The sequence below is a fragment of the Prenolepis imparis genome, unplaced genomic scaffold, assembly GCF_030444845.1.
Source record: "Prenolepis imparis isolate NDT839.2.m4 unplaced genomic scaffold, iyPreImpa1.0 SCAF_5, whole genome shotgun sequence".
Lineage (NCBI taxonomy): Eukaryota > Metazoa > Arthropoda > Insecta > Hymenoptera > Formicidae > Prenolepis > Prenolepis imparis.
In genome coordinates, this window is record NW_028141163.1 from 20,472,745 (window position 1) to 20,496,667 (window position 23,923).

At 39.7% G+C, this 23,923-nt stretch overlaps 1 pseudogene; it reads right to left on the reverse strand.

The window, feature by feature from the left end:
- Nucleotides 1-1,369: 1,369 nt before the first annotated feature.
- Nucleotides 1,370-23,923, reverse strand: part of LOC145936545 (uncharacterized) — a 28,971-nt pseudogene continuing 6,417 nt past the window's right edge.

A 23,923-nucleotide genomic window follows, 5' to 3' on the forward strand; every position in this document is an offset into this window, starting at 1 on the left:
TAATAAGAATAGTAATATTGACGAGAACAAAATTGAATCTCCGACAAAAACACGTTACATTTCGATACCTTATGTGAGTGACATTAGTGATAGTATCTCATTTTCTCTAAAAAAATTCGACATGGAAGTCGTTTATAGATGCCCTAAAAAACTGAATATCCTCATTAAGTGTGGCAAGGATGTTTTGACTAGAGATCGCGCGACTAACGTCGTTTACAAAATAAATTGTAATGATTGTCCAGCGGTATACATAGGACAAACGAAGAGACATCTTAGTACACGGTTTAAAGAACATTGCAATAATATAAAATTGCATCATACTTCACATTCTGTTATAAGTAAACATCGGTCTGAGCATAAACATGATTTCGATTGGAACAAATATAATGTTTTACATACTGAAAAACATGTAAGGAAGAGAGAGATAGCCGAAATGTTTTACATTAAAAAACTTGATAATAACATTAACTCACATAAGGATACAGAGAGTTTAAATGATGTCTATAACAAAATAATTAAGGTCGTGTAAATAAGCTTACTTGAAATCTATTATTCTGTGACGATCCTTCGCGAGGATATGTTGTCTGCTGTCTCGCACTTTCAATTTATTTGACTTTTTAAATAAAAAATGCTGTACAATGACAATCGTGTATAATTGAGATGTAATTGTAATTAATTTTATTTGTAAGTATGGGTATCTCTTGTTAAATTGGGCATTGGTTATACTAAAAGTGTTCTGTGTCACCGACGATATGTAAAAAATTTTGTTTCAGTGTTTCACTTGAAAAGGACCACAATCATATGGTCGAAACGTCGTGAAATTTAAATAAATTTATTATTTGCTAGTTTTGGTCGATCATTTCCACTACTCCTATAATTAATCTATTATAATTAAACATCTCATAGGGCCAGTTTTAATAAACTTTATTAATAAACTTTATTGTTGCAGCGAGTACACATAGTGAATCTTTTACATCGGAACTACAGAACGAGCTTAAAAGTATTCTGAATGTTCCAGTTTCAGAAAAAGATGCCATTGACTGTTTTGTAGCTTCTTTATCAGACGGAATGTGAAAGTTATCACATAAAAGATTTCGTCTATTACAAATAGCCATTCTGCAGCTTCTTACAGAGGCCAAAGAAGAGAAAGCTAAAAAAAAAGAAAAGAATTATTAATTTAATTTTATAAGGTTCACCATCTCCGGTTAACTTAATCAGCCGATTCAATTTAAGAATTGCACCTGCAAAGCTTAAAACTAAACAACTTTACCCACATTGACAGTAAGATATATGTGCTTTACAGTTGGCAATTCTTAAATTTAATCGGCCGATTGAGTTAACCGGAGATGATGAACCTTATAAAATTAAATTAATAATTCTTTTCTTTTTTTTTAGCTTTCTCTTCTTTGGCCTCTGTAAGAAGCTGCAGAATGGCTATTTGTAATAGACGAAATCTTTTATGTGATAACTTTCACATTCCGTCTGATAAAGAAGCTACAAAACAGTCAATGGCATCTTTTTCTGAAACTGGAACATTCAGAATACTTTTAAGCTCGTTCTGTAGTTCCGATGTAAAAGATTCACTATGTGTACTCGCTGCAACAATAAAGTTTATTAAATCGATTATGTTAGATTTCTTTAAGAAGACATAATAAAGCTAAATTTTTTTCTTACGAATTGTATTTTATGTAGAAGTTCTTGACGGTCGTCGTGAAGCTCGTGACCACGGTTTATTTTCACATGTGTTATTTGATGTTAAAGTTGAAGATAGCAAAAAATCAACCTCTTCCTGTGCGTCTTCAGATGTATCACAATCGGATAAATTAGTGATAGTCCTCAAAAACAATTCCATGTTGAATTTTATTATATTAGTAATGGAAAAATTACGAAAATGTATATTATGAAATTAAGATTAATCATAATATAGAAAAAAAGTAATAAAAAAAGTAATAGAAGTAATTTAAGAAAAATGTAAAAAAAATATAGGCTGTACATTTTCCAATGGTTCATCGATGAACTTTATGATTTCATAAAAGCGGAACATTTTCTGTTTCTTTGGTTGTGCACCAGATCCACTCGGAACATATGCGTTTATCTGTCATTTGTAACGCACGTAACAATCTCTTAAATATTTCCATCTTTTCATTGCATCTTCCGCAGTCATAACTCCTGTAATCATAAAATTAATTCAAATTTTTAAAATAGCTTGTAGTTAATACTTGAACTTTGCAACTTCATATAATGTATAATATTGTTGTGCCTCTCAGGGTACAACGGGATTTGTAGGATACTTTGAGGGGTCCGTTCGTCTTAGGAGTTAGGACTCCGAGTGTCGAGGGTGGTGAAAAGAACACTTTGATAACAAGAGAAGAGTTGATTCCAAACTCACGTGTACAATGCTTCGGTATATCGAATCGCAGCGCGTCCTCGCAGTAGATTAGATGTAATTACTTGTCTTCCTTGGTTCGGAATACGACCCCGAGGAGTTAATCAGGCGCGCTTATATTACCCGAAAGTAGGTTTTGTTTTTCGGTTAATGAGTCGCATGTATGCAATCGGTTTTGCATCGTCTGCGTTTTGCGATAACGCATGTATGCAATCGGTTGCGTTTTTTCGATTTTGAGGCGCGCGCTGTATCTTTCGAAATGCTGATTCGGCGTTCTCTTTTGTGGATTTTTTGGTCGTGGTTGTGTCAGGACTTTACTGTTACAACACCCTTCCCCCGCGGAAAAAAGAAAATGGATCGAGTTTTCCTTTTCCCTATTCTTCACGTGGTGGGTTTTGTCTTCTATTTCTTCGGTACAATATTATAGCTATTATGCTTATAATAAGTATGGCTGTGCTACCTGATATTGGATATATAAATTGTTTTTGTAAAAACGGGTTGACGCTGACGTTATCTAGATCTTCTGTTAGATCTTGTAGTCTCGAGCTTAAATCTTTTAGTTCGGTAGGGTTCTGAATTATTTTCTTTAACTGTATTGTATTCAGGTTCGCCGGTATTTCGAATTTTAATCTTGAGATATTATATTCTGGTAAGTACGCTTGGAGATATGTGCCGTCTATGGTTCCCAAAGTTTTTACAATCATGTCGGCTGTTACTAATTTACAAGTGTTGCCTAGTGTGATTCGTCCTGTCCCCGCGATGGTTGTCCTATATTCTTCATGGTGTTGGCAGTTTATGGTTATCGGCTGCTCGGTAAGTGTGGAGTACAACCATGAGTGCTGGTTAGTCAGCTCAATCCATATGGTATGATTGGAATGTATGTATATATCGTGTGTCGCATAACTTTTGCCCTGGGGGTGTGTGTATGTACGCTTGAATTTTGCAGATCGCATTGTCGTTTATGTGATAGATGGGCCTATTTTGTTCGCATATACAAGGGCAGTTCGATAAGTCAGTGACTTTTACAAGATATGGCACTCAAATCGCAATCTAATTTTATTTCTGATATTTACCATCTTATTTAAGTATACACACCAAGTTTCAAGTAGATCTGTCAAATAGAAATTTTTTGACAGCGTTCTAAAGCGGATAAGTTTGTGTTTTTTGCTAAAATGGAAAAAAGTGAATTTCGTGTGCTAATAAAACATTATTTTTTGCGTGGAAAAACCATTAAGGAAACTGAAGAAAAGCTAAAAAAGTATTATGGGGACTCTGCTCCGTCGCATGGAATGGTTCATAAGTGGTTCACTGAATTTCGTTGTGGTCGTACAAGCACGAATGATGCTGAGCGCCCGGGACGTCCGAATGAGGTCACAACTGAAGAAACAGTCAATAAAATCCATGATATTGTATTGGACGATCGTCGAGTGAAGATACGCGAGATAGCCAAGATGGTAAACATCTTAAACGAACGTGTTTTTAATATCTTGCATAAACATTTGGGCATGAAGAAGCTGTCGGCCAGATGGGTGCCGCGCTTGCTCACAATCGACCAAAAACCACAACGAAATTCAGTGAACCACTTGTGAACCATTTCATGCGACGGAGCAGAGTCCCCATAATACTTTTTTAGCTTTTCTTCAGTTTCCTTAATGGTTTTTCCACGCAAAAAGTAATGTTTTATTAGCACACGAAATTCACTTTTTTCCATTTTAGCAAAAAACACAAACTTATCCGCTTTAGAACGCTGTCAAAAAATTTCTATTTGACAGATCTACTTGAAACTTGGTGTGTATACTTAAATAAGATGGTAAATATCAGAAATAAAATTAGATTGCGATTTGAGTGCCATATCTTGTAAAAGTCACTGACTTATTGAACTGCCCTCGTATAGTGATTGTCTACGTTAATACATTTTTCTAAATTACTTTGCGTTATCGTTAGATAATTTTGATTTTCGTTATCAATGGCTACTATCGGTTGGTTTATTTCTGCGAAGGTAAATAATTTCCCGTGGCTATAACTCGGTAGGGGGATAAGTACTCTGCGTTGATACCACTGCTTCGAAATTAGTGGGAAGCGCAAAATAGTGTGTACGTATGGGTTATTAAAATATGCGCTAACTGTTACGAACTTTTCAATCGTGAGCCAATTGTCTTCGGAGATACCGAAGGGGAAGAATAGTCCTTGGGGCACTTGTGACGTGGCTTCCTTGAGACTTTCTATGATTTGATCTAACGGAATTAACCTCGGATGTATCTTTCCTGTTTTTACTGCCATTAAGTGTTCGATGACGTCTTCCGCGGCTCATTAAATCCGTTATTATGGCATTAATTATGGAGAAGTATTCGTGTATTTCTTCTCGTTGTACTTGACTTGCCATCTGTTTTTGTATTTTGGTGGTAAGGTTTAGTAGTAGTTGTTCGTTGTATTGTGTTGTTTTTTCCAGATTATCGATGTGGGCGATTGTTGTGTTCAAAATTTTAACTTGATTTTTTATAGTTATGATGCAGTATTTGCTCTTGATTTTGTAAGAGGAGTAGTTGTTCCTTAATGACTTTTTCGTCATTGGCATCCATGGTTCCGAAGAGTGTTTTTGCTAGTGTCCCGATCCCGTCGAGTAGTCCTCTTCGTTTGTTTGTCGGTGTCCTGTATATGATGTTTACTCGTTTTAAGAGTTGTGTTAATTTATCATTCTCCGTTTCGATAATCGTTTTTTGGATTTGGCAGTTTTCTTTATTTTGTAACTTGTGTAGAAGGTGGTCGTGATCAATATAATTTTGTAAATCGTGGAATCTTTTATTTAAGGTTCCTAGGTCTATATTAATTATTAACTTCCAGTTGGATTCTACTTGATGTAGATATCCGATTTTTTCGAAATATATCCCTGGCTCTCGATTAAATTGTTCTACCTTGTATTCCGCTTCTAGGTCTTTTCTTGCGGTAGTAGACTGCATCTTCCATGCCATTAGCGCTCTGGAATGGAAATAGATGTGCCGACATTTTTCTTTCTTAATGTTCTATGAACGCTTTTAAACGGTTCGCATGTGTATTTATTATCTTTCGTCCTACTTTAATATTATAATTGACATCGGAGATTTTGTCGATGATTGTGTATGGTCCGGTCCATAATGCATCGAGTTTTTTGGACCGGCCCCTGCGGACGGTTTCGTTGTGTAATAGCATTTTTTCTCCTACCTTGAACGTGGTATTCTTCGACTTTTTGTCGTAATTATCCTTCGCTTTCACCTTTTCATCTTTTAAGTGTTCCTTTGCGATTTACTGTGCGGCGCGTAATTTTTCTTTCAATTCTTGCGCGTAGTCATCGTATGTATATGTCGGCTTCGGGGGTTGCGATAATGCCGTAGGTAGGGTCGCTTGATGTCCATAAAGTAGTTCGAACGGCGTGAACCCCGTTGCTGTATGAGGTGTGGTGTTATACGCAAACATCGCGTACGATGTCCATTCATCCCAGTCTGTTTGTTCAGCATTAATGTAGTGGCGAAGGTATTCTGCTAAGGTACGGTGTGATCGTTCCAAGGCTCCGTTGCTTTCTGGGTGGTAGGCAGTTGTCTGAATTTTCTCAATTTTTAGTAATTTACAGACGTCCTTGAACATTTCGCTAAAGAAGTTTGTACCCTGGTCGGTTAAGAACTTTTCTGGGATACCATGTTCGAAGATAATTTTTGTTACAAATTCCCTTGCAATTGTTGCGGTTTCTTGGTTAGTTATCGGAATCGCTTTACTAAATTTCGTTAGATTATCTTGGAAGGTAAGTATATATTTATTTCCATTACCAGAGATCGTTAGGGGTCCTACGATGTCTAAAGCGCATTTTTCGAACGGTTTGCTTGCGGTGTCTGTTATTACCAGCGGTGCTTTGTTTTTTCGCGAGTTTATTTTTTTGGCAGAGTTCACATTTTGTTACATAATTTTCTACGTCCTTAGTCAGCCCTTTCCAGTTGTGTAATAATCGGATTCTGTTAATGGTGCGTTCTATCCCTTGATGTCCTCCTAGGGATGCGTCGTGATACTCATATAGTATGCGGCGTTTCTCCTCTTCCGTGTATTTCCGCTCTGTTTTTGTGTCGTCGATTTCTTCTTCATCGATTTTATTAATTTCGCCTACGTGTCGGCTAAGTGCGTCGGCGTTTTTATTAGCTTTGCCCGCCTTGTGTACAATCTCGTAATCGTACTCTTCAAGTTTTAATCGTCAACGCATCAACCGCGATCCAGGATCCGTTACATTAAATAACCATACTAATGGTTTGTGATCGGCGATAATTTTGAATTTCGTACCATACAGATAAGGCCTGAAATGTTTTACTGCCCATACTATGGCTAGTAGTTCCTTTTCAGTAGTATTATAGTTATGTTCCGCCCGCGACAAAATTCTGCTTGCGTAAGCGATCGGGCGGTCTTGTCCTACCGGGCCTTGCGACAGTATGGCTCCGATGGCGTAATTTTTTGTTACCTTCCGCATCCGCCTTTTTTGAGGACCACTAGTAAAGGCGCATTCCATTGGCTGTTACTAGGTCGGATTAATTTGTCCGTTAACATGCCCTCTATTTGTTTATTTATCTCTTTTTTGTGTTTCTCCGGCAATCGGTATGGGCGTACATTTACAGGTGCACTGTCAGCTCGGAGTGCGATTTCGTGTGACGTAGTAGGAGTGCAAGTCAGCGCGTCTCCTTTAAGGTAAAACACGTCACCGAATTCCTCACAGATTTGAAGCAATGTTTTCACTTCTTCTTGATTGAGATGTTGTAGTCGGAGTAAATTTTTTATTTGCTCTCTGCGGGAGAGTGTAGGCGCCTCCTGCGGGGGCGGGACATCATCTATTCGAGCCACCGTATTCGTAATTTCCTCGGGAGGGTCCCGTTAGCGCACGGTGCGATAGCCCACAGCCCAATAGCACACATAAAATTTAATATAATTCCCGATAACCCACATCCCTTTAGCACACAGCCCGATAGCATATGGTACAATGCAAAAGGCGCATCATCCCGATAGCGCACAATGAAAAAGGCGCATTATCCCGATAGCGCACAATGCAAAAGGCGCATTGTTCCGATAGCACACATCCCGATAGCGGACGGTGCGATAGCCCACAGACCGATAGCGCACGGTGCGATAGCCCACAGCCCGATAGCACACGGGGGGGGGGGTGCTTCGGACCCGTGTGCTATCGGGATGTGTGCTATCGGGATGTGTGCTATCGGGATGTGTGCTATCGGGCTGTGGGCTATCGCCCCGTGCGCTATCTGGCTGTGGGCTATCGCACCATGCGCTATCGGGCTGTGGGCTATCGCACCGTGCGCTATCGGGCTGTGGGCTATCGCACCGTGCGCCATCGGGCTGTGGGATATCGCACCGTGCGCTATCGGGCTGTGGGCTATCGCACCGTGCGCTATCGGGATGTGTGCTATCGGGCTGTGGGCTATCGCACCGTGCGCTATCGAGCTGTGGGCTATCGCACCGTGCGCTATCGGGCTGTGGGCTATCGCACCGTGCGCTATCGGGATGTGTGTTATCGGAACAATACGCCTTTTGCATTGTGCACTATCAGGATAATGCGCCTTTTTCATTGTGCGCTATCGGGATGATGCGCCTTTTGGATTGTGTGCTATCGGGATGTGTGCTAAAGGGATGTGGGCTATCGGGAATTGTGTTCAATTTTTCGTGTGCTATCGGGTTGTGCGCTATCGCACCGTGCGCTAACGGATCCCGCTCAATTTCCTCGACGCTTACCCAGGGAGTTGATATTTTAATGTATTTTTCGGTTGTATTTATAACGCTAATCGGGCATGAAAATTCTCCTGGTTCTACGAGACAGTGTCCGATAAATACTCCGGGCAGCATTTCCTCGGCGCGTACCACGCTTACCTTATTCGAGTCGGTGGTGGCTCGGACGATTGTTTCGCTTCGCGGCTTCAGCATTAGCGCGCGGTACGGGCGTAATTTTAATATTGTCTCTGCTAGTTGTAGCTGTTTTTTGTCGTAATCGCATGTTGTCCCTTGTGCTTTTGCAGGAAATCTACTCCCAAGATCCCCTAGTAGTCGATGGGGAAATCGTCCTTCACGATGTAGATAGGATGCCGTATTTTTCGGTCTTTCAAGGTTATTGTGGCCTTGATTTTTCCTATGGTCTGGATCTGGTGTCCCGTCACTCCGGTCAATGCCATTTTCTCTTCGTAGATCATGGCTTCCCCTTTTAGATTTCTTAATTTAATTAAGATAACGGTTGCGCCGGTGTCGAAGAGTAAATTTAATCTTCCCTTCTTTGCCTCCTGGATGGGGAGAGTCACTAGATCTAGTCCTGTAGTAGAGGGTGGTTGTGTGGTTACTTGCGAGATTTTGGTACTCGGCCGTTTCGTGTTTTCCCCGTCTTCTTCATCCTCTGGTGTTGTATGTTTCTTTCGCTATCCACTAGTGTTAGGATAGCCTTGGGCGCTCTTATTTCCGTTTCTTTGTCCGCGTATTTCCAGGGCGTCCGTGCAGACTACAACATTCGTTACGGCCGTGGCCCGATTTTTTGCAGTAAGTGCAATGTTTCTCGACAGCGTTGATTTTCCCTTGTGGCTTTGGCAAAGAGAATCTGTTGGCGTATCGACTCGTGCGGCAGTCTCGTCCGAGGTGTCCTGTCTTCCCGCATTTATGGCACTGCAGGGTTTTGTTGATGTGTCTTGCGTGTGACGCGGTCTGGTCGGCCCTGGGTCGTAGTGCCGGCTCTGTCGGGCCCTTCACTTTCTCTTCCGCGCTGGCTTGTGCGATGGCGTCTTGTAGCGTCGTGTGATGCTGCGCTCGTACCATCAGCTGGATGTTTTCCTGGAGGCCTATCTGGAAGTTCTGCAGGGTTTGTTGCTGTAGAGTATCAAGTATAATGCGCTTGCGCTCGCTGTCGAAAGCCTGCCCTTTGATCATGGATTCGTATAGTTCCATGGCTAAATTGTCGACGCGTAGTCCGTATTCCCGGGCGCTTTCGCCGGGTTTTTGCTTCAAGGTGTTGAATTCCACCTGCAGATGGGTAGTGCTCCTCTTGCTTACATAGCAGATTTCTAGTTCCCTTTTAAGTTGTATGAAGTTGTTTATGTCGCGTGTTTCGAAGTCGAGCATAGGCTTCCCCTTTAGCTTGGTGCAGAGTATCGCTTCTAGTAGCGTCTTTTCGTCTACAGGATTAATATTTTTTATGGCGTAGGAGCTGGCGCTTAGAAATTCTTTAAGTCTGGCTTGGGAGGTTCCGTCGAACTCAGGTATCATGTCCCGCGCTTCTTTCAGCCGTAAGAAGCCATGCAAATGCGCGGTTTGTCTGCGCACGTCGCTCACGGTTCGTCCATATGAGATTTCGGAATAGGGGTTTTCGTGTATTATTCGCGTTCTATTTAAGTCTTCCCGGTTAGTACGTAGGTCCTGCATCTGGTCGCGGAGGTGTCTCATTTCCTCTTGCATTTCTCGGAAGCTCTGCAAAACCTCGACTAATACCGCGTTGCTCGGATCTTCGCTAGGACGTCCGGCGTCCTCGTAATGGGCGGTGGCGCCATGCCTAGTCTGCGTTCGCATACGCTTGATTTCTCTATCTATGGCGTCGGACAGGACCGTGGGGTGTGTCATAGTGTCTCCGCCAGGTAACTAAAAGATACTACTATCGTACGACACGGGGGAGTAGTTTTGTCTTACCGAAACGCGATCAACCGTTGTGCAATCGATATTGCTCGGTCCTGCTTCGTTATTATTATGCGGCGAGGACTGGTTGTCCGTTACGCCTTGGGTTTCGGGTCCGCGAGCTTCCGGTTTGCGCGGATTTACGCCTGGGTATTCGGATTCTAGATTCTTCCGTACGCTATCGCGAATATCGCGGGCCGCTTTTTCTGCTACTTGCACGGGCGTTACGAAGCCGAATCTATTTTCTAATTTCGCCGGTGCGCTTAAAAAACGGGGTCGTTGAAACGTGACCTTCTTTTTTACGGTGCCGACATTCAGGCGATGTTATTATACAAGTCGGTGTTATTATTAGTTATTATACAATATGCTGACTTACAGTATAACGACGGTACGCATTCTTCTTTCGCTCGCTCGTCGTTTCCGCACGGTCAGCTGTTGGTCGGCGCCAGAGAGTCTCCTGTCGCACTCCGCGGCGTCTCCGAATTGCTATGGTCGGCTTCTTGCGCTATCTTGTGGTTGGATGCTCCTGTTCTGGTTCGCTGCAGCTTCTCTCGGTTTTCTGTTTGAGGTCCTCGAGCACTGACGATGTTGGCAGATCCGTACTTGGCAGATCTCTCTTGTTGTCAGGAATCTTGTATTGTTAGATATCCTTTATTGCCTAGTATCCCACCGCTGCCACCATTTTGTTGTGCCTCTCAAGGTACAACGGGATTTGCAAGATACTTTGAGGGGTCCGTTCGTCTTAGGAGTTAGGACTCCGAGTGTCGAGGGTGGTGAAAAGAACACTTTGATAACAAGAGAAGAGTTGATTCCAAACTCACGTGTACAATGCTTCGGTATATCGAATCGCAGCGCGTCCTCGCAGTAGATTAGATGTAATTACTTGTCTTCCTTGGTTCGGAATACGGCCCCGAGGAGTTAATCAGGCGCGCTTATATTACCCGAAAGTAGGTTTTGTTTTTCGGTTAATGAGTCGCATGTATGCAATCGATTTTGCATCGTCTGCGTTTTGCGATAACGCATGTATGAAATCGGTTGCATTTTTTCGATTTTGAGGCGCGCGCTGTATCTTTTGAAATGCTGATTCGGCGTTCTCTTTTGTTGATTTTTTGGTCGTGGTTATGTCAGGACTTTACGGTTACAATAATATCCTGTAAATATGTATGTACACACCTCCTAGCATATTTTCGACCTCTTTCCACAGTGCTTTTTTTCGCCTTTGTCCGTTCATCTAATGGAATTTTGAAATTCCATAGTGCTGGCTTTGTTTACACTTGTTCGCGATCGTGTTGTTTGATATGCACGTGCGAATTAGAATTGCCGATATCGCTCAGAGAGAGCGAGAGGTGTCGAAGGCGGGAAAGAAGACAATGTCGGTGAGCTCGTGAGACTAAGAGAGAGAGAAGGATAGAGTATGTTGTGGTGTGAAGCGTCAGCTGATTGAACGCGAGGAACCGAAGGTCGATGGATTATCTGAAAGAGATCTTGAGGTATCGGAGTAGAGAAATGAAATATCAATTGCGAGGCTGTGTTGCACTTTGGATAAAATACGTTTATTTTATCGAGTCCGACAAGCAAATAATTTGCTGCGATCATTAATCGCGATAGATCAGTTTAATCGACACTTTATTTCAACGCGACAGCGCGTATTATAACCAGATGATGAATTTATTTCGATCCACAGATTTTAGAGATATTCGTGATTCGATTGATACTTGTATCAAAACAGATAGAGATCCGCGCTAGTCGAGTCTGACCTTTTATAATATTTTCCACGAAGATCTCGAACCTTCGGCGAAGCGGGAAGGGGATGACTCGAGTTTGCGCGAATCTCCTGATTTTGAGTAAATCGGTGTAACGGTAACGCTTTATCCGGCGAAAACAAAACAAGAGAAGAATCAACATGTCCCGAAACAATGATGTTGTGATCTCGCGTGTTTCGGTTTTATGCTATAATAACAGAATAAAGTAATGTCGAATACTTAAAGATAATTCTTAAAGATAATACAAAATTTCAATTTCAACCAGCTTGAACAACACTATATTAAGTAGAATTTTATCGCGGTGATCTGAGGATTGCTCATCGCTAGTGTTCTTAAGTCTTGTGACTTTATTGCTGTTTTGAACTTTATTATTCATTATTAAAATATATGCATTGCTGGAAAGCTCCAAATATTATTAATTAAAAATAACAATCTTGCATAGAATAAAGAAGGCCAACTATCGAGCTAAATTATGTGGATGTTATAAAAGCAATTTATTTATTGTATTATACATTAATTAAGAAAATATAACAAACGTTTCGACTGTACGCAATCTTATTCAATGTTCAAATCTGTTACATATAATATTACAGTAATTATTAGTTTATCCGTGTAAACGACCAAATTCGTTGTAGTCTTTAACGCATTGCAAATAATAGAGGTAAGCTGTTTTTTTTGACATTCATTATAATTCACCTGTGAATTTATTTCGAATCATTTTGTGTATTCTTCTCTGGTTTTTTACTGAAGAATTTTTTCCCAATGAGGGAAACTTTTTACAATTCCAACGTTGGAAGGCGTGGAATTATCATGGTTTCGGGTAATATATAGAACCGCTGTATGAAATAAATAATTTATTTACCGGAATGGAAACCGATATTTTGTGTTTTAATATTAAGTTTGACTTACTTGTGTGTCTATGTAAGCCTCCTTTTAGAATCATAGTTTCTTCCATTAACACAGCACTATATTCATTAGCTTCCTTTATGCACAAAATATTACTTTCCAGCCTTCCGACAGCAAAAAGTCACATTAACAATAGTTTTGATATGTATAACAGTCTATCAGGAAAAAGAATAGAAGAAGATGAAGTGATGATTTCGCTGGACGTAGTCTCACTTTTGACTAATATTCCGTTAGATCTTGCAATAAACAGTATCAACACCAGATGGAGACATATCATAAATTGCACAAAAATACCACAGACAGAATTCACACATGCGATTACATTTATTTTAACATCAACATATTTTTTATTTAACAACAAAATTTATAAACAAACTTATGGGACCCCTATGGAGTCTCCATTATCTCCGATGATAGCTGATTTAGTTATGCAAGACTTTGAAGAAACAATATTTAACTCTATGGATAAAAAATTTTCATTGTATTTCCGATATGTTGACGATATAATATTAACTACTCCATCAAAAGACATAAGAAAAATTGTTAATATGTTTAATGACTATCATGAGAGAATAAAATTTACAGTAGAATATGAGAAGGACCGTTGCTTAAGTTTTTTAGATCTTTCAATCATAATATTAAATAACAGAATATACTTAGACTGGTATCAAAAAGAAACGTTTTCTGGCAGGGTTTTATCATATTTTTCTAATCATCCTCATTGCCAAAAAATCGGAATAATTTATAATTTAACAGACAGGTGTCTACTATTATTACACCCACAATTTTACAATAAAAATATTGAATTAATGGTCAATATCTTACTTACAAGGGATATGTCACAACTGTCCGGAACCGATTTGATTCTTCTTCAAATATGTTGTTAAATACACAAATCTAAAAGACACGTATTTTTTTATATGTGCGGATATTGAATTTTAAGGGGTGAAGCACCCCTTTAAAGAAAAACGGTATTTTTCTTTAGGATCGAATATCTGGTAAACTATAAGAGGTAGAAAAAAAACGTACAACAAATTTTAATGGCTTGAAGAGTACTTTAAAGTTATATGAACAAAATTTTTTTATTTTGAAAAAAAAAATTAAGTGATGGGGGTATTTAAAAAAAAAATAAATAAAAAAATGTTGTTCATATAACTTTAAAATACTCTTCAAGCCATTAAAATTTGTTGTACGTCTTTTTTTTCTACCTCTTATAATTTACCAGATATTCGATCCTAAAGAAAAATACCGTTTTTCTTTAAAGGGGTGTTTCACCCCTTAAAACTCAATATCCGCACATATAAAAAAATACGTGTCTTTAAGATTTGTGTATTTAACAACATATTTGAAGAAGAATCAAATCGGTTCCGGACAGTTGTGACATGTCCCTTGTTAGTAATGGTTATCCTCTCAACATGATTTTTAACACAATTAATCGCCGTATAAAACATCTTATTTCCAACAAAACCATGTTACATAAACCTAACAATACAATAACACAAGATAAAAACTCAGGAACAGAAGAAGAAACAAAAAAACTTTTCGTCATTCCTTACATTAATAGAGTTTCAGAAATGATTATCTCTTCAATCAAAAAAACCAATGTAACAGTAGGATATCGTTGTCTAAATAAACCTAATAAAATCATTAAAACTCATAAAGATAAAAATCAGCATTCATATAACTTTAATATCATATACAAGATTAAATGCAATGATTGTGACGCGTCTTATGTAGGACAGACGAAGAGACAATTACAGACTAGAATCAAAGAACATAAGAATAACATCAGACTAAGTTCAACGAGACACGCGGTAATATCAGAACATATTATTAAAGAACAACATACATTTGAATGGGACAACGTTAAAATTTTAGATCATGAAACTAATTATTCTAAAAGAATGATATCGGAAATGTTACATATTAAAGAACAAAAAAAACGGATTAAATTTAAACAAAGACACCGAGTTACTCAACGATTCTTATTTTGATATACTTGAGAAATTAGCAAACCTACAAAAAACAAACAAACAGTGAGTTAACCCTTGATATATAAACAACACATAATAACCATTTCTCATTACTGTGTTGGAAATAAGATGTATCTAATCTCAGACTCTGGCAATCAAAAAAACTCATCTGTAAATAGACACACAAGTAAGTCAAACTTAATATTAAAACACAAAATATCGGTTTCCATTCCGGTAAATAAATTCTTCATTTCATACAGCGGTTCTATATATTACCCGAAACCATGATAATTCCACGCCTTCCAACGTTGGAATTGTAAAATGTTTCCCTCATTGGGAAAAAATTCTTCAGTAAAAAACCAGAGAAAAATACACAAAATGATTCGAAATAAATTCACAGATGAATTATAATAATGAATGTCAAAATAACAGCTTACTTCTATTATTTGCAATGCGTTAAAGACTACAACGAATTTGGTCATTTACACGGATAAACTGATAATTACTGTAATATTATATGTAACAGATTTGAACATTGAAGAAAACTGCGTACAGTCGAAACGTTTGTTATATTTTCCTAATTAATGTATAATACAATAAATAAATTTCTTTTATAACATCCACATAATTTAGCTCGATAGTTGGCCTTCTTTATCCTATGCAAGATTGTTATTTCTAATATACGAGCGTACCTATATTTAATTATTAATTAAAACACTTACTAATAATTACAACAAAATCTTCATTAATGCATATATCATGCATGTTTTCATTATAATGTTGAAGACATTTATGACGAAATATTTCTTCTTGTATGATAACAGTTAATATTTCTCCACAATAACCACATTTTATGTTCTGAAATAAATATATTTTTTTTGTAAATCAGTATACCTCCTATATATGTGTTTATCATATATTATACTTACTAAGATCGGTTTGTCTCTTTCCGCTCATTTTTATTAGGTTAAGTAAACTAAATTTAAAAAAACTAAACTTTTTAAGTAAACTAAACTTTTCTTTTTCCCTCACGAGCATCTTTGACTCGTCTAAGATGTACGGGCATTAGCGCGCCCGAGGTACCGGAGCTTAGGTGAAGGAAAACACCGAAATAACACCCGGAGTGGAGGCTCCGTTAGTCTGGTAAGACAACCTCCTAAGGGAAGGAAAACCCCGACAGAAAACCAATTTATTTGTTTCAGATCATGGAAGTAACGAAACAAGTAAAAAACGCCATGGGTTCGGATACCATGGACCGGCGGGAGGGGGGTATTGTCCCGGCCACTTTCTCGTCGTCATCAGATGTCGGGCCATCCAGTGCTTTGCCGGCGAGGGCACTGAAAGAAGGGGCTATCGCTCGGGGTAGTGGGGTTGAACGCCATGAAGGAGATGTCTTTAAAGAGGAAGACTTATTGCAGATGTACCATGAAGACTTCGTGAAATGTATGGAGGACATTCATGCGGGAAGGTCTTTGATGGTGAGCTTGGAGAGGCTTGAGGACCATTCTCTTGACTTGCCGCGGAGTTCCCCTCGTGGGAAATCTATCTCCAGCGAGGACGATGGTCTAGAGGAGAATCCGGTGATGGAGATCTCATCGGAAGCTTTCTCTCATCCTATAGAAGAGGATACTACTGCGGAGGTCACACCATTAGCAGCTGTAAAAGGAGGTAAGTCTCCTCCTCCTTTAAAAAAGGGTGGTCGTCCTAAAACGACCGGGGAATATGTTGGCCTCGCGGAGGCTAAGGAACGCTATAATGCGGCGTTACGTCGGAAGATTCTTTTGAGGGATGTCGAGAGGGTTTTGGACCCAAAATTTGAATCTTTAACGGCAGTTGGTAGAGGTAACATCCCCTCTTTGAGGATTTTTGGTGATGAGAGTAGTAATACTAGGCGGGTTCTAACTACGGGGCAATGAGGGGGGGGGATGAGGGGCGAGGGGAACCCAGGGCGCGGGGGAATGACGTCACGCGAGGAGGGGGAATGACGTCACGCGGGAGGCGTCCGCGATGTACCGCGAGGGGTCCGCGGGGAGGGGGAAGCGTCCGCGATTTTGGTACCGGGTCCGCGAGGGGTCCGCGGGGAGGGGGAGCGTCCGCGATTTTAGGGTCCGCGAGGGGTCCGCGGGGAGGGGAAGCGTCCGCGAAAGACCGCATGAAGTTTTTTTTTGGGTGAGGGGTCCGCGGGGAGAGAGGAACGCGAAGGAGAGCGCGAGGCACACGTGAGAGAGATGACGCAAGCGAGGCGTATATGCAAGAGCGAGAGAGATAGTGCGAGATGGCTAGGTAGCGAGATGACGCGAAGGAGAGCGCGAGGCGCACGCGAGAGAGATGACGCAACAGCGAGAGAGATAGCGCGAGATGATGAGAGGTAGCGAGAGAGATAGCGCGAAGGAGAGCGCGAGAGCTGATGCAGCGAAGGAGAACGCAAAGAGAGAGGCGTTCGTAAGAGAGAATTTTTTAAATATTTTTTTTTATAATATTTTTTTTAAATTAATATTTTTAGGATGAGGAAGGGGAGAGGACCTATTCTAAAATAAACTATATATTTTTAATATTTAAAATAATTTTTATTATATAACTATGTGTGTGTGCAATCATACAATTTTGTGTGTGTGTGTGTAAATTTAAAAATTTAAAATATAAAATATATAAAATATAAAATATAAAATATAATATAAAATATAATATAAAATATAAAATATAAATTTGAAATTTGAAATATTATATACATATAAAATACATTGATGGCTGCGTCATGATGATCGAACCACATGGGTCGATATGATATTCCGTGACGATCGACCCATGTATCACCACTTGTGGTACGAGGCGGAGGCTGCGAGGTGGTGGTGGCTGCGAGGTGGCGGTGGGGCGGTGGCTGCGAGGCGGAACTCCTACATAACAGAAATTTTTATTAAATATATTATTATTTATTTTATTAATCAATTTATTATTTTAATAATTTATAAATGAAAAGAAATACTTACTAGGCCCATAATGGCTCCGGGACATGTTCGGGAGGATAAGGTTCCTCCCCGAACAACTGGCGAAGGCAGCACACATCATCCCATTCGCCGTCAGGGACCTCTTCCTCTATGTCGCCCCACAGCAGGTCATTATAATATCGGTCATACTCCCGACCTATCCGCACCCACCTAATATGCACCTCACGCTCCGACTCATACCATAAGTCATGATACATGGGTCGATCGTCACGAAATATCATATCGACCCACCTGGGTCGATCGTCATGGCGCACTCTCTCTTTAATAAATTCCATTTTAAATTGTTTAAGATACTAACGCGTCAAACGCTAAAAACTTTATGACGAACATCGCGGAGACAGACCCGCTCTCGGTAGGAAAAGTAGGAGATGTATGACATAAGAATTAGCTTGAACGCTTACTCAGTACATGAGATAAGAAAACAGATGGTCCGAGACAAAGATTCCATGATGAGAATAAGCATATGAATAATATTTAAAATTGAAACCACAATCGAACATCAATAGAACCACGTTCGAACCACAATCGAACCTCGATCGAACCACGTACATACATCGATCAACCACCTTCATACCTCGATCGAACCACTTTCATACCTCGATCAACCACCTTCGAACCACTTTCGAACCACTTTCATATCTCGATCAACCACTTTCGAACCACTTTCATACCACCTTCGAACCACGTTCGTACCACCTTCGAACATCAATCAACCACCTTCGAACCACTTTCGAACCACGTTCGTACCTCAATCAACCACTTTCGAACCACGTTCGTACCAAAGAGAGAGGCGTTCGTAAGAGAGAATTTTTTAAATATTTTTTTTTATAATATTTTTTTTTAAATTAATATTTTTAATAGGAGGAAGGGGAGAGAGGACTTATTCTAAAATAAATACATTTATTTAATATTTAAAATAATGTTTATTTATAAAATAGGTGTGTGTGTGCAATGATACAATTTTGTGTGTGTGTGTATATGTGAATTTAAAATATAAAATATATAAAATATAAAATATAAATTAATATAAAATTAATGTAAAAAAGTATATAAAAATTAAAATATGAAATATAATAATACAATAATAATATAAAAAAGTATATAAAATTTACTGCAGCGCGATGGTGGCTGCGAGGTGGCGGTGGGGCGGTGGCTGCGAGGTGGCAGGGCGGAACTCCTGCATAACAAAAAAAAAAGTTTTTTTTTATTAATTTAATAATTTTTAAATATTTTAATTTAGTTATTATAAAATTAATGAGACTTACATGGATTGCACACTGGACACATGTTTCTTGTAAAAATTTGGTCCATCGGAGCCTGACAACCGGTACACCACTGTCCCAAAAGCTGCTCGTATTGTGCCGTTTGGTGAGTGCGCACGACGTAAATTTCAACGAAAAGATCTTGCATTCGCACAAAACACCTTGTGCACAACTTACCCCATGGACGATAATACAGACGTATCGCGCACATTCTCGTCGTATCATCCATGGCGATGATGTCCGCTGTATACAAGTTTTGCACTCTTCTTTCGCGAGTAACACCATCGCACTCACTATCATAGTCCGAATCGTTTGCGGGCTCAATTTCAACGTCCGAGCCCATTTCGTCGTCTGATATAGCATCAACGTCTGATCCAACTTCAGCCACTATCGACTCATCATCACTATCATCAATAATTATAACCTCGTGCTCCATTATTAACAGTCTGAAACTTTATGATGGATGTACGAACACCACGGGGTTAAAAAGACTCACGTTAAAAAGAGTAGGGGATGTATGACATAATAGCTTGAACGCTTACTCAGTACATGAGATAAGAAAACAGATGGTCCGAGACAAAGATTCCATGATGAGAATAAGCATATGAATAATATTTAAAATTGAAATCACAATCGAACGTCAATAGAATCACGTTCGAACCACAATCGAACACCAATCAACCACCTTCAACCCTCGATCGAACATCAATCAACCACCTTCGAACCACTTTCAAACCACGTTCGTACCTCGATCGAACGTCAATCAACCACCTTCGAACCTCGATTGAACATCAATCAACCACATTCAAACCTCAATCGACTACATTTAAAAATTATAACATAAGAATGCTGTCGCATACTGAAATTAATACGAGCACGTGCGGACATATAATTCTTGTATGCATATGAGGAAAAGGAGAGAGAGAGAACAAAGAGAATATTATTTTAATATTAATTTATTCAAAAAAAAGGGTGTGGCGAATCATTGCGATGATTTGACCACCAATTAAATATTTTAAATACATTTTCTAAAGCACAATTTTTTACATGTTTATCGCAACGTAGGCTATAGGTAGTATCTAAGTTGTTTAAGGTAGGAATATCTTCATAGTCTGCATCCAAGGTCTCAATAATGAAACCGTTTCTCGCATCGTCCATTATATCGATCAACCATTCTCGCTTTTCATGACCTTTTACGTACACAAGAGAGGATGACTCTTCTTCTTCTTGTATCATACCAGCGATAGCTGTTGTAATCAAACGCTGAGCCATGCTGTATGGAACGTTTCCATCTACCAATTGCAATCCATGATGATTTCGAGTCAACCATGAGGCTTGACGTCTCTCCGATTTTATGAGCACACCCCATGGTACGGGGCATGCGAAAAAATAATGTGAAACAATGAATCCTCTTCTCAGGATCGCCGCTTCCTTCACAATAAACTGTTTATTGAAAATAAATCCTTGTAGATCCACAAACGTCGGTACATCCATATTGTTGCAAGAATGTTGGACGACTGATGTCGATTGTTAAAAATCTCAATCTTTTATATCGGAGGATAAATGCTAAGTAATTTTACGAACTATGTTGGTCAACGGACAATATTCGACAACACGATCATGCAAAATGAGACAATAGGCGGTAGTATTTGCCGGTACATCTTCCTTACATTCAAATTCTATTCTCACGTCCACGGTAGAATTTTTGACAGATTCATTTTGTCGCGAACAATCAATAACTGCGAGAGGGCCGCAATGTAGAAATTTTGCTATAGTTAGTACATTCTCAATATCACACCCGTAATAAGATTTGCGAAAACGAGAGTACATATCATACAGAATCGACCATCTGTTTCTATCAAAATCTAAATTGAAATCATCGTAGGGATAAGATTCCGAGTTTAGATATAGCTTAACATTGGCTAATTTACAATGATCGAATGTATTAACATCTTTTGTCATAACATTCTTTTTACCAGTCTGCAGTGCAAAGATCACATATCGCGGCTTTTCCAGCTGAGAGGCGGTTTTCACAGTCCATGAATGCTTGGTCGTACTATGTAACAGCGGAAATTCGTACAGATCCCAAGAGCGAAAACTCATGTTTAAGAATCGCCCGCTTTCCAATGTTCGTAACAAGGATAGTTTATTGATTTCGTTCAATATTACATGCGGCATACGCCATTGTATCTTGATTAATTCAATATCAGCTTCAGCAGGTCCATACAGACAATTGTCGTTGCGCGAACGTATCAAAATTAATTCGTGGCGAGCATTAATCACAACTCGCTTGTAATCTTCGCAAAATCCCAACAGCATGTTGAGCGGTACGCAAAAGTTAAACATGCAACTATTACCACATGATCCATTATGTGTCATATCCCACCCGGCATTCTTCAAGATTTTACTTCTCTCGGTAGTTAAAGAGACATAATTTTTCAACGTAGAAGTTATTCCAACGGTTCTGTTGCGATCAATCTCCACACCATCGAGTTCATATCGAATTTCATCAAACATGAACGCAACGCAGTTATTTGCCAATACCAGCGTTTCATTTGCATCTATTTTAGATATCGTCAACTTTCCCTCAACATACAGAAAGCTTTCGCACGGTAACGTGTACAAATCCTGGTGGTGTATAGGTATCCGTATCTCATCGCTATGTCCAAGCGATGAGTTGGCGTATTGATTGTATGTATGTGAACTCAACCTTGACGATACGATCATCAAAGACTGGTTCACCACCAATATTCAAAATATCAATCATCTTTTCGTACGATGAATCCCAATGATTTTAGAAATTCGCGATTCAATGCGCTGAGTTTCTTTTTAGTGTAACGAGATCTCTGATTATTGTCGCTCACTGCCGCAGCTGCTCTCGCAAAAGTATTGTCCCTCGTAAAATTATTGTCTCACGTGCTCCGTATCATTTAGCACGAGCATCACACGCTAATTTTGTCGACGCCGTACGTGTAATTTTACAGTAACTTCCTCTCCTCGAAAATCCAGCAATCGTCCTTCTTGATCAACAATGCGTATCGTTAGATCAGTAGTGCTCCGTACGACGATCGGGAGATAAATGATCTGTGCAGGCGTTTCCGATATCTTATATCCTGGCGGCACGCTTGGTGAAAATTCATGTATCGTGTGTACGCGCTTGTCATTACTGTACGCACCAGTGGTGACGCTACATTCTATACGGATAATATTCACGCTAATAATATTTATAGGTAAATCCGAATCATGCCATTTGTGAGGTTGCAATATACGATTCGACGAGAATCCCAACAGCGATCCAATGCTGTCTGGTTTACTAAAATTTATTCTATAGATGCATTTGATTTCGCTCTTTAGAGTATTATGATTGGCGCGAAGCGCTATTGCATCTTCATTCTGCTCTTTATTGGAAGGATATTGTGAAATTGCACGTCTCAGATACTCATCTATAGCTTGTATTTCGTATGATCCTTCGGGTATCGTAATTTCCTTGTCATCGTTATCAAAGTAAAATTTATTATTCTTAGAATTTACATTCGGTATCGTATGATAAGTTTCAAAATCTGTTAAACCGAGCTCATAATCACCATTCGATAAATCTATAGCTGGAAAGTAGCTTACAGCGAGAACGCTACTTTTACCAGTCAACGTTAGTGTTAGCGACATGTTGTCAAACTGAATCGTGATGATGGATTGACAGGCTTTATATCAGTCGTTTGAAGAAATCGTAAACACAATTGTCCACAATTATTCTGATTATAATTTTGATAGGATGTGTGATTGTATTCTATTTTCGCAACATTTAAATATTGCACCAATTCTTTGGGTGGTTGAAGATTGCCAAAACTATCGAAATATATTGCTCGATTTCCTCTCTTTACATATGCTACCCAATGGGTACCGGAACCATCAACGTCATCCAAATTTACAATACCGCTTTCATTTTGTCGTATACCGCTTATCGGTAAATTATTGCGCATGAAAACACCTCTAAAGAATGGTATACGCATACGTCTTGCCAGTTGTTGCAATTGTACATTAGTTGTTACACCCACAGGCATTTTTAGCGTTTTTTTTTGACGTTTTTTTTTCTTAGTTGAGAATCCCTGTCCACGCTTGTATGGAGCGAGATAAACTCCACGACCTTCCATAGCGCGATTATGACGTTGCATTTCTTCAAGCTGACGTTGCGCAGCCTTGCGATCATTCACAACCTTTGCGACTCCCGCTGCTCCACCGGCCAACGAACCGAGAACTCCCAACAAAGGTAAAATTGGCAAGATACCACCACGCTTCGCCACAGGTAGTATTCGTTTCTTCTTCTTTTTCAAAGATTTTTTCGTCTTCATCCCCATACCGAATTTTGTCTTTGCTTTCATAGCTGCCCAAACAGTCGTAGCGGCTGCTCTTTCACCAAGAATCGAATCTCTCGCAGTAATACGTTTTCGCGCTTTCGCAGCGAGTATATTGTCAGCAACGTGTCGTTCTCTGAGGGCGTTGCTTTGAGAATATGCAATGTCGTGCTCGCGACACGCGGCATCCAATGGATTAATGCCTCGATCACCTCTAGCCAATCGCTTTTCCAAATGAGTCCCCGGACCGCAAAACTGATAGCCGGGGATATGTAATTCGATCGGAAGTGCGTTTATCGCGCGATTAAAGAGACCACTACCTATTTTCGTTGACATTCGCTGCAATCCTTTATCATCGGCGCTGGACCGTCGATGTGCGTTCGCTGCCACGGTCGATTGTAATGTTCGAAACAGCGGCGACAGGCCTGAATCTCTGGATCCGCCTTTATGTGTTCCGGAAGCTTGTCCCACACGTAGTGGATGTGATTTTCGTATCGCAATAAAAATGCTTTTGGCACAAATTGCAGCTGTTCGTCGCTTAAACCGTGAATATCGGAAGCACTTGTTAGCAGAAGAAACATTTTTTCGCTACTGAGCGATTCATGGTTCCACGCAGC